General features: G+C 47.4%; 2 non-coding genes and 1 pseudogene across 2 annotated transcripts; all 3 read right to left on the bottom strand.

Annotated features, from left to right (window-relative positions):
* Positions 1-875: 875 nt before the first annotated feature.
* LOC132134133 (U1 spliceosomal RNA) lies at positions 876-1,039 on the bottom strand. The gene has a single exon (XR_009429398.1). It is a non-coding gene; the product is annotated as a U1 spliceosomal RNA (small nuclear RNA).
* A 351-nt stretch (positions 1,040-1,390) lies between these two features.
* LOC132134069 (U2 spliceosomal RNA) lies at positions 1,391-1,567 on the bottom strand (annotated as a pseudogene).
* Positions 1,568-6,209: 4,642 nt separating this feature from the next.
* LOC132134087 (U1 spliceosomal RNA) lies at positions 6,210-6,373 on the bottom strand. Its single transcript, XR_009429361.1, has one exon. It is a non-coding gene; the product is annotated as a U1 spliceosomal RNA (small nuclear RNA).
* Positions 6,374-10,208: the final 3,835 nt, after the last annotated feature.

The following is a 10,208-nucleotide window of genomic DNA, read 5'->3' as shown; positions in this document are numbered from 1 at the left end:
GCAGGAAGCCGGACACGGCGATGCCCATCTCGGCTTTGGTAAGTCTGGGGGACCTAAAAATGCTGGGGGATGGTAGTACCCTCCCCTGTCTGCAACGTCACCGGGACTCGTCACGCTCGGCCTGACGCTGGCACTGCAGCGACGGAAAGTACGGCATCGCTCGTAACTCCCAAACGGTTCGTCGCAGAGCCACGTGCCTTATGTAATGGGAATCCTTGGCTCGAGCCGAACCAGACGCAGGTCTCAGATTGGCTCGTCGCTCTGACAAAATTTTCGGGTATTTGGGATTTTGTCGAAAACCTTCTTTTGCAACCTAGCGCCAGGTATTTGGCCCAGTCCCACCCAAAGCAGCACAGAAAGCTTCTCTGGAGTCTGCCTGTCAATAATCATCCCAAAAAAGTGGAAATTTCCATTCACCTTGGCGAGGGGACCTCAAAACGTGCTAACGTGGCGTGTCCGAGATGGCTCGAATGGCTATAACTCCAGGAAGGAATGAGATCCCTTCACCCAAATCGGCACACCTGTGCAGGGGCTCAGTCAGAAGCAAGGTGAAAAAGGGCGCTGCGACAGGCCACTCGGTGGCGCTGTAAGCGACAACAAAATTAATACCAATTGAAAAAGGACAACCAAACAACATGGAGACAGCTACAGCTAGGCTGCAGTCAGTCCAATGGACTTTCAAAGTAAGGTCTGTGCTATATTCGAACTGAACCACCCACCAGGGTCCGATTTTTCAAGAGCGTAAAAATCGGTGAAAGCGTTGTTTCACAGGCGCACAACACATACCTCGCATGTGGTAGAACTCCCCATTCTGAAATGCAAAAAAAAAAAAAAACCTGGAAAAAACCTCTTCTGCTTTGTTTCACCAACAATTTCAGGGGAGAGCGCGAACGCAGTCCCCCACTACCATAAATTATGCAGTCGAGATTCCCGCATTTGGGGAATTCGCAGGGGTCAGCATGGCCGGAGTGCAATGGCCAAGCCTCGCCCTGGGTGAACCGCCTTCTTGATCATGGTGTATCCCTTGCCAGGTAAGTATGAAGGCCCAGGCGATCAGCCAGAGGTATGATTTGCGTCTCTACCGTCCACACCAATGGTTAGCCCCCCTCCAGGAAAGGAAGGACGGGTGCCTTCCGTTACTGGCCTGGAAACTGCCAAGCTCATGGGCCGGTGCTTCCCAACGCCGGTTTTAGATGACTCTCTTTAACCAAACACACCTGATTCGATGCATCACCTCGTCTGTGAAAGACCTCAGGTGGGTGCATCGTTCGTGGAAGAGTCCAAGACCCCAGGAGGGCGCATCAGGAAAAAAGTTTGCAATACACCACAGCATGGCAGATCTCATTCCTTGTTCTGCTATTCGACACAATAAACGGCAATCCCCAAAAAGGGAAAGCACACCGTTCCTGGAGACACTGCAATACCAGGCCGATGCTTGGAGTGGACGGAGCAAGCCCCGGCTCCAGCTCCATGATCTAAAAATCCATTTAATATGTAGTCCCCGGATGGGGGACGTATCAGATATTAAACTGATAAGAACAGATTTTTTTTCTTTCGAAAAAGTTTTATTGTCAACAGTTACATTTTTTCCATTTGCATTTTTACTTTCACACACATTTTTCTTTTCAAGCACACATTAAAACAAGCCATATTATATATAATAAATACACATGGTAAAATGAAAGAAACAATCATTGTTAAAAAACATTTGATTAAAACCACAGTGTTTTGCTTGTTTTTAAAAGTCCATATTTGAGGTGTGTTTAAAAGGTGCGATCGGTTTCAAAAGTAAAATACAAATTTAAAAAAGCAAACAAGCCTCATATGCATGTTAATAAAACCAATTTCATTGATAAAACACCATAAAAACCAATTTATTGGATAAAAACCAATAAAAAAAACCATCTGTTGTGCAAGACCGGGGGTGAGTCCTCATCAAGTCGGTCTTCACCCCACTCTCCAGAACAGGGACATGAGATGCTACTTTACGGGCTCAGCGGAGATCCCCTCTCCTCCGGCCCGCTGGCCCGCTGTTCCCGTAGCCAGAATGGTTAGGGTGCATCTACGGGCAGCCAGGGTCGGTGCCTGCCGGGACCCTCTCTGTGCGACCCCGGCCCCCCCGTCCGAATATCGTCGTCCGGTACCCCTGCAGCCTTGATGTTACCTTTAGCTCGCATGCATGGAGGGTTACCGTAACGCGCTTCCCCACCAGCAGGTTTCTGGTGGCCCAGATGGCATCCTTGATGACGTTGAGGGTGAGCCAGAGCGAGGTAAATTTCTGTGCCGTCAAGTCCTTCAAGCCCCGGCCCACGCCAAGGATGGCGAGCTGGTACCCGAACTGGGCCCCACCTGCTGGTAGGCACGGGAAATACACGGGGAGCCGGTCTTGGCCCACAGGTCCCGCGCAGTGCTGCAGTCCCAGAGCAGGTGGTGGGCGGTCTCCGGGGAATTGCAGCCGGACCGAGGGCAGATGGGGTTTTTGGCCATGCCTCTGGAGTGCATAACCGCCCTGACAGGGAGGATCTCATGAGCCACCATCCACGATAAGTCCTTGTGCCTGTTCTGGAGAGCAGGGTGAGCCGCATTCCGCCAAACTTGTTTGGCCTCACTTAGTGTGAGGCCCGGAACTGGACTCTTACCGGTTTCCGGTCCTGCACAACAGAAATGAGAGACTTGTGTTTAGTTAAATGGTGACATCTTCACTCTCTAAAAGGTATTTCTTTAAAAACTTTTTTATAAAACTGTAGTCTTTAGGCAAGTTAAAAGACACTGGGGTTTTCAAATCTACTGGTAAAATTTTCAAAGTTCTTAGGTAAGACCCCATCCAAAATAGCGCCATTGCAGCCGTCTTGTTTTCTTTGGATGGGGTCATGGCATAACTGATGTGCAAGGCGGTGAAGCGGCTGCCTAAAAACAGGTGGGGGTCTGGGAGGCCTTTTCCAACGTTCTCTGGCCTTTTCTTGACTGTCTCCCTCTTCAGGCACTCCCACTTGGACCCCCACAGGAAGTAAAACACCGCCCTCTCCAGTTTCACCAGGAACCACCGAGGGGGGCTAAAAACAGAACAGACAAGTAAAATCAGAGGTAAAATCACATATTTAAAAATAAAAATTTTACCTTCAATCGTCAACTGTCTTAGTTCCCAAAACCCTAGTCTTTTCCTAACTTTCCCTAGCAAGTCAGTCCAGTTTTCCCGTCCTCCACCCTCTTTATCAAATTTAACACCTAAAATTTTAAAGTCCTCCTGTGTCCACGTCCCCCCACGGCCCGAAGAGCTGGGCCTCAGACTTGTTTCTATTGAGTTTGGCGCCCGAGGCCCGACCGTACCAGTCAGTGAAGTCCAGTGATCTTCGTATAGATAAAATGTCCGTGGTTAAAAGAGTAACATCGCCCATGTATAAGGCACAAGTCGCTGTCAGTCCACCCGTCCCAGGAACGTCCAGTCCTTTGACCCATTTATCCTTTCTCAAGATCTGTGCCAGTGGCTCGATACAAGCCACATACAGGATAGGAGATAAAGGACATCCCTGATGGACACCACTGTGTATGTTCACAGTTTTGGAAAGATGCCCGTTTACAAGGAATTTGCTGACTAGTCCCTTGTACAGCAGTCCCACCCTGGCTACAAACCTCTTTGTTGGAAAACCCATTTTTTGCAGTACCTGAAAAAGGTACTGGTGCGAGACTCGGTCAAATGCTTTTTCAAAGTCTAAATTTAGGACTACTAGCCGAATATTTCTGTCTCTCGCATAACAGATGGCGTCTCTGATCAGTACTAGGCTGTCTGTTATCTTTCTTCCGGGCACAGAACAAGCTTGATCCGGGTGAATCACGTCCTCTAAAGCCGTTGACATGCGTGTTGCTAAAATTTTGCTAAAAAGTTTATAATCAAAATTTAAAAGTGTTATGGGTCTCCAGTTTTTTTTAAGTCGCTCTTTTGGCGACGATGCTGTTAGCTTAATGTGCAAAAAGATACCTCATTAGGGGACTCTAGGGGCCACATGCGCTCCAGATCTACCGAATCGATACTATCAAGCTTATATGCTGCCCTAGATTTTTTCTCCTCCGTTACAATCAGAGGAGACCCCGCGGGTCTTTTTTGCACCTGAGCGTTAGGGAGTGAACACTCAGTCTCACTCCCGGTAGATTCCTGCACCCCATCCGAAACTGTTACTAGTGAGGAATTGGTTTTTTCCTCACTTTCCTCTCCTTCAATGACCATTTCCTGTTCCGTTGCCTCCGCCCCTGTGGCCGTCCCACTTCCTCCTTCCTGCCCAATCCCTGAGGCCGGCTGGGAATTTGAAATTCCCGCCAAAACCTCAGGGACCGCCTCCTCTTTCCTTTGTTCATTCGTTTGTTGCCCATGTGGGGCGGCCATTTTGAGCTCGTTGGCAAAACTTTTAGGGCAGTCTCTGTAGAGGTGGTTTGTTTCTCCACAAAGATTGCACCGTCTGAAATTGGTACAATAATCAAACTGTGACCAATTTCTCTACACTTCCCACATACTAACTCTTGGCATGCTTCAGCGAGATGACCAAACCTGCAACCCTTCCTGCAGAGTTTGGTATGTAGCCTCTGCTCTCTCCGAGCACAATCATGGAAGGCAGATGTTTCAGGCCCTGGTAGCCCCCAGCGTCTTCCCATTGTTTAATGGGAATTCGCCAGGAGCATGTCCAAATGCCATCTTCATCTAACACTTTGACAGGCTGGCCTCGAACAGTGCAAAATCTACCCAACCAAACATAAATATCATCTCCAGTCACTGTTTCATTGAACATCCTTACAATCACAGTTTTAAGTGTGTTATCAGAAAGTTTCTCGACAGTGAACATGGAGAACTGGGCTTTAACTGAATCAAACCTTTGCCAAAAGTCATTAAGCAGGGAAGCGGTTTTAAAACTGACATCAAATCCTTTGTTCAAGGGCAGAGTCATCAAACAATTCAGGTCGTCAGATCTAAAAGCTAAGGTCTTTTGGATCAGCTATACGGGACATTCCAAGGAGCTTCCCCTCAACCTGCCTGAATAAAAAACGCACGCTGTGGTGCCTCCGCACGCCGGCAGGGGCAGCCGACATGGTGGAGGCACCAACATTCTAAAAACTTAAAACAACAATAAATACAATAATAAATAACCAAATAAATAATTAAAATACCTTACCTTAAAACTTGTTTTAGCCCGAAGCAGCAGAGTTCAATGTACCTCTCGAAGTTGTGTGACTCAAGATATAAAAAGATCTCTAGTCAGGAAACCTCCAAGAGGCGATCGCAGTCTCAACCGTCCGACAAGATATGTGATCTTAGCCAAAAGGCCGTGAAGCGATGCCGCTAAGACGCAGCGGGGAGGAAGCCGGACACGGCGATGCCCATCTCGGCTTTGGTAAGTCTGGGGGACCTAAAAACGCTGGGGGATGGTAGTACCCTCCCCTGTCTGCAACGTCACCGGGCCTCGTCACGCTCGGCCTGACGCTGGCACTGCAGCGACGGAAAGTACTGCATCGCTCGTAATTCCCAAACGGTTCGTCGCAGAGCCACGTGCCTTATGTCATGGGAATCCTTGGCTCGAGCCGAACCAGACGCAGGTCTCAGATTGGCTCGTCGCTCTGATGGAATTTCGGGGATTTGGGATTTTGTCGAAAACCTTCTTTTGCAACCTAGCGCCGCCAGGTATTTGGCCCAGTCCCACCCAAAGCAGCACAGAAAGCTTCTTTGGAGTCTGCCTGTCAATAATCATCCCAAAAAAGTGGAAATTTCCATTCACCTTGGCGAGGGGACCTCAAAACGTGCTAAGGTGGCGTGTCCGAGATGGCTCGAATGGCTATAACTCCAGGAAGGAATGAGATCCCTTCACCCAAATCGGCACACCTGTGCAGGGGCTCAGTCAGAGGCCAGGTGAAAAAGGGCGCTGCGACAGGCCACTCGGTGGCGCTGTAAGCGACAACAAAATTAATACCAATTGAAAAAGGACAACCAAACAACATGGAGACAGCTACAGCTAGGCTGCAGTCAGTCCAATCGACTTTCAAAGTAAGGTCTGTGCTATATTCGAACTGAACCACCCACCAGGGTCCGATTTTTCAAGAGCGTAACTGACTTTGTTTCACAGGCGCACAACACATACCTCGCATGTGACAGAACTCCCCATTCTGAAACGCAAAAAAAAACGCAAAACGCAAAAAAAACCTCTTCTGCTTTGTTTCACCAACAATTTCAGGGGAGAGCGCGAACGCAGTCCCCCACTACCATAAATTATGCAGTCGAGATTCCCGCATTTGGGGAATTCGCAGGGGTCAGCATGGCCGGAGTGCAATGGGCAAGCCTCGCCCTGGGTGAACCGCCTTCTTGATCATGGTGTCTCCCCTGCCAGGTAAGTATGAAGGCCCAGGCGGTCAGCCAGAGGTATGATTTGCGTCTCTACCGTCCACACCAACGGTTAGCCCCCCTCCAGGAAAGGAAGGATGGGTGCCTTCCGTTACTGGCCTGGAAACTGCCAAGCTCATGGGCCGGGGCTTCCCAACGCCGGTTTTAGATGACTCTCTTTAACCAAACAAACCTGATTCGGTGCATCACCTCGTCTGTGAAAGACCTCAGGTGGTCAGTCCGGTCACCTTTTTTGTGAAGTAAAGAAACTATCCCTATTCTAAAACTGTCTGGAAGTATGTCGAGGGTCTCAAACTCTTTAAAAACTGTCAAAAGCTCTTGTCCTAAAATGTCCCAAAATGTTAGACAAAACTCTAGGGGAAGTCCATCCACTCCTGGGGACTTCCCCTTCTTAAAACCTCCAAGTGCTTTTTGGATTTCTAAGATGTTAAAATCTTGGGTTAAAATCTCATTTTGACAGTCAACCCTTTCCTCAATAAAATTTAAAACTTCTTTTGCAGTGTCAAAGTGTACCTTTTTAAAACTATATAATGCCCCATAAAATTTTTCCACATCCTCTAAAATCTCTTTTGTTGTGTTAACCTCCCTATCCCCTGTTTTAACCCTGGTTAATCCCCCACCCCTTGTTATTATTTTCTTAAAAAAATATCTGGTACACTTTTCGCCTTTTTCTATTTCTCTCTCTTTACTTCTTAAAAGGACCCCTTTACTTTTTATATTGGCTAAAACTGACATTTCTTTTTTTACTTCCTGAATTTCGTCGATAAAATCAAAACCATTATTTAAAAGATTAAAATACCTTTGTAGTCTTTTCTGCAACCCCAACATGCGTTTCTTTTCCCTACTCTTCTTTTCTTTCCCTATCTTTCTAAAAAACTGTCTTGTCCGGTCCTTTACCATCTCCCACCACTGTGCACGTGTATCGTAAAAGTCTTGGAGGGTCTGCCATTGGCTGAACTGTTCCCTATATTCTAAAACTATATCCTTGTCTTCCAACAGGGAACAGTTCAGCTTCCACAGCCCTCCCCCTACCGTCACACCCATGGGCAGTGAAAGGGTGCAAGACAGCATTATGTGATCAGAGAAAAAGAGGGGGGTTAATGTAGCATCGGTCGGCGGGCAGTCCCTTGTAAAAACGTAGTCGATTCGAGAGGCTTTGGTACTATCACCACTGAACCAGGTGAAGCCCTCCTCTCTTTGATGCAAAATTTTAAAACAGTCGACTAAATTAAAATCTCTGACTAAACCCTGCAATAACACCGACGTTTTGTCCACTCTAAAATCCTCCCCTACCCTTTTCCTGTCTGTTTTGGATAAAACACAATTAAAATCCCCTGCTACCATTAGGGGGGCCCTACCTAGCATGTGGGGTTGCAAGTCTTCTAAAAGCTCATATCTTTCATTCTTTTCCGTAAAACCATATACATTAAGAACATTAAAATCCCTGTCTAAAAAGGTCAGATTTACTAAAAGTGCCCGGCATTGCCTCACCACAGTGCTGCCCTTCACCAAGATGTTAGGATTATTAATTAAAACCGCAACTCCGTCATTTTTGTTAAAATTTGATCCGCTCCATATGGAGGCTCCTGCGGACCATAGCTCCTCCATTTTCTTGTACCTAGTTAAAAAGGGCAGAGAACACTCTTGTAATAAAAACAAATCTGACTTAAAAGATTTTAAAAGGGACAAAATACTCTGTGCTCTAATGGTGGACCTCACACTTCTTACATTGATAGTAGAGATGGTGAGGGCCATGAGCAGTAGGGTTAAAAAGGTATAAGACATTTAAAACAGAAGACAGTAAAAAGCCTACAAAGATACGATTAAAATCATGTTATATCTTGTTGCATTTGCCTTTCCTTTTCCTCAGACGAGCTGGGATCAGGAGGGCAAATGCCTGTCGCATCAGAGGCCACAGAGGAAACCTCTTGTGGCTCTTTTGGCGACGATGCTGTTAGCTTAATGTGCAAAAAGATACCTCATTAGGGGACTCTAGGGGCCACATGCGCTCCAGATCTACCGAATCGATACTATCAAGCTTATATGCTGCCCTAGATTTTTTCTCCTCCGTTACAATCAGAGGAGACCCCGCGGGTCTTTTTTGCACCTGAGCGTTAGGGAGTGAACACTCTGTCTCACTCCCGGTAGATTCCTGCACCCCATCCGAAACTGTTACTAGTGAGGAATTGGTTTTTTCCTCACTTTCCTCTCCTTCCATGACCATTTCCTGTTCCGTTGCCTCCGCCCCTGTGGCCGTCCCACTTCCTCCTTCCTGCCCAATCCCTGAGGCCGGCTGGGAATTTGAAATTCCCGCCAAAACCTCAGGGACCGCCTCCTCTTTCCTTTGTTCATTCGTTTGTTGCCCATGTGGGGCGGCCATTTTGAGCTCGTTGGCAAAACTTTTAGGGCAGTCTCTGTAGAGGTGGTTTGTTTCTCCACAAAGATTGCACCGTCTGAAATTGGTACAATAATCAAACTGTGACCAATTTCTCTACACTTCCCACATACTAACTCTTGGCATGCTTCAGCGAGATGACCAAACCTGCAACCCTTCCTGCAGAGTTTGGTATGTAGCCTCTGCTCTCTCCGAGCACAATCATGGAAGGCAGATGTTTCAGGCCCTGGTAGCCCCCAGCGTCTTCCCATTGTTTAATGGGAATTCGCCAGGAGCATGTCCAAATGCCATCTTCATCTAACACTTTGACAGGCTGGCCTCGAACAGTGCAAAATCTACCCAACCAAACATAAATATCATCTCCAGTCACTGTTTCATTGAACATCCTTACAATCACAGTTTTAAGTGTGTTATCAGAAAGTTTCTCGACAGTGAACATGGAGAACTGGGCTTTAACTGAATCAAACCTTTGCCAAAAGTCATTAAGCAGGGAAGCGGTTTTAAAACTGACATCAAATCCTTTGTTCAAGGGCAGAGTCATCAAACAATTCAGGTCGTCAGATCTAAAAGCTAAGGTCTTTTGGATCAGCTATACGGGACATTCCAAGGAGCTTCCCCTCAACCTGCCTGAATAAAAAACGCACGCTGTGGTGCCTCCGCACGCCGGCAGGGGCAGCCGACATGGTGGAGGCACCAACATTCTAAAAACTTAAAACAACAATAAATACAATAATAAATAACCAAATAAATAATTAAAATACCTTACCTTAAAACTTGTTTTAGCCCGAAGCAGCAGAGTTCAATGTACCTCTCGAAGTTGTGTGACTCAAGATATAAAAAGATCTCTAGTCAGGAAACCTCCAAGAGGCGATCGCAGTCTCAACCGTCCGACAAGATATGTGATCTTAGCCAAAAGGCCGTGAAGCGATGCCGCTAAGACGCAGCGGGGAGGAAGCCGGACACGGCGATGCCCATCTCGGCTTTGGTAAGTCTGGGGGACCTAAAAACGCTGGGGGATGGTAGTACCCTCCCCTGTCTGCAACGTCACCGGGCCTCGTCACGCTCGGCCTGACGCTGGCACTGCAGCGACGGAAAGTACTGCATCGCTCGTAATTCCCAAACGGTTCGTCGCAGAGCCACGTGCCTTATGTCATGGGAATCCTTGGCTCGAGCCGAACCAGACGCAGGTCTCAGATTGGCTCGTCGCTCTGATGGAATTTCGGGGATTTGGGATTTTGTCGAAAACCTTCTTTTGCAACCTAGCGCCGCCAGGTATTTGGCCCAGTCCCACCCAAAGCAGCACAGAAAGCTTCTTTGGAGTCTGCCTGTCAATAATCATCCCAAAAAAGTGGAAATTTCCATTCACCTTGGCGAGGGGACCTCAAAACGTGCTAAGGTGGCGTGTCCGAGATGGCTCGAATGGCTATAACTCCA

The sequence above is a fragment of the Carassius carassius genome, unplaced genomic scaffold (assembly GCF_963082965.1).
Source record: "Carassius carassius unplaced genomic scaffold, fCarCar2.1 SCAFFOLD_66, whole genome shotgun sequence".
Classification (NCBI taxonomy): Eukaryota; Metazoa; Chordata; class Actinopteri; order Cypriniformes; family Cyprinidae; genus Carassius; species Carassius carassius.
The sequence above is the reverse complement of the archived record's forward strand: the minus strand, read 5'-3'. Positions and strand labels throughout refer to the sequence as shown.